Source organism: Pinus tabuliformis, chromosome 8 (genome assembly GCF_031772625.1).
Source record: "Pinus tabuliformis cultivar Carrire ecotype Pingquan chromosome 8, CPIR1, whole genome shotgun sequence".
Taxonomy (NCBI): Eukaryota; Viridiplantae; Streptophyta; class Pinopsida; order Pinales; family Pinaceae; genus Pinus; species Pinus tabuliformis.
In genome coordinates this window covers 334,341,729-334,343,338 of record NC_142294.1, presented here as the reverse complement: position 1 = coordinate 334,343,338, position 1,610 = coordinate 334,341,729, and the positions used below count along the sequence as shown (strand labels likewise).

General features: G+C 38.6%; 1 pseudogene; it reads right to left on the bottom strand.

Moving 5' to 3' along the window:
- Window positions 1–225: 225 nt before the first annotated feature.
- On the bottom strand, window positions 226–1,079 carry LOC149235499 (putative sugar phosphate/phosphate translocator At1g12500 pseudogene; annotated as a pseudogene).
- Between the last annotated feature and the right edge of the window lie 531 nt (window positions 1,080–1,610).

Below are 1,610 nucleotides of genomic sequence, written 5' to 3'. Positions count from 1 at the left end.
TCTGCTAACAGTTCTCTGTCTTCCTGTAGAAACAGTCTGCTAACAGTTCTCTGTCTTCCTGTAGAAACAGTCGGCACTGTCTTAGCCTGCTTGGCTGAGGGTGATTTTCCTTTCAGCTTGGCTGTGGCAGCCTTCGTCTTCTCGCCCTTCTGCTCTTCTTCCTCACTGTCTGCTGCTTTTCTTAGTGAATCCTCAGCCTTGTTATGAGTGCACAAGTATATGCAATCATATGGAAGAAATGGTGGCCTTGGCATTTCCTAAAACCTGCAACGTGAGGGCACTCGTATGTTTTGTAACAAGGAAGTTGGTTAAATTCACAAGATAAGCCATGGTCATGTTTCCAAGCAACAAGAATATGATAAAGGTGTTTTCTCTGGCTTTTTCAATAGCAATCGCTACTACATTACCCTCCACAAAAAGAGTAACAGGAAGCAATAACAGTGCAGCAATTGGTGCCATGTACATGAGCAAATTCATAGAGTGAAGCTTCTCTGCCTCAGAGGTAAGCAGGAGCCCCTGAACAACTGATTTCAATGCTCTGGCAGCAGTTGATCCTAGGCAAACCAAAAAGCCAAAAAGGTGGAATAATGGCTTACTGTTGCTTGCAATAACAGTGCCAAACACCACAGGCACCAAGGCCATATAAACCACAGAAGACTCCCTCTTACATGTTATTATAAATGCAAAATATTGCTGTGAAGAAGGGAGTTGTTGCCCCAATAGTTTGATTGAAGGAGACTGGCAAATAGCGCAGAGAAATATTGCCACAAACAACCGAGAAGGAGAAAATGAAGCTCAGTGCCAATATCTCAAGAAACTGTCTCCTGGAGATGATGAACTGCATTGGTACAATCTCTAACCATGAAATTGCCAGAAAACCATAAAATGAACAGGCACACATGTGCAACATTGTGAGGAATATTGGGTATCTGCATCCAAAAACTAAGTAGGCATTTGTTAAGCAATAGCACACCAATATTGGAAGAGTACCAAGCTGCAATAATGAGAGCTGTTGTAATAGTCTGGGACACAGGAAATGCACCATATTTTCCTTCTCCTGTTCTCGATTTAGACATCTCCAAACTAGCTTGGATCTGTGACATAATCCCTTTACAATCCTGGATCACCTGCATAAAATTTTGATATGATACCTTACTCTATTTTAACCAAGGAAAATTTTAAGGATGGAAAAATTTCTTGAAGTTTAAAAACATTGGCGAATCTCACTAATCCCTAATATGCAAACTATAAAATGTTTATTGATATATTTGTAAAATTATTCAAATTTATAATGATTTTATATATAGCCTCTATACAATGTTGGCGATTTTTAAGGTAAAATAATTTTATATTCTAAAATTTGGGCGAATCGTCTTTTATAAAATTGGAAATTGGCGAATCTTTTTTGTGGAAAAATCATGGAAAATTAGCCCATTGGGCGAACATTAGCCCCTAAAATTTTCCATGGTTTTAACAATTATGTTCATGCATGCAAAAGACCCTAACCACGTTTTTTCTTCTGTTCTCTTCCTTTTTTTTTTGGCAGAAAGAGATCTGAAGGACATTAAGAATTCTTCAGCTATCTGGTTATGAGAGGAAGAGTTTGCTTC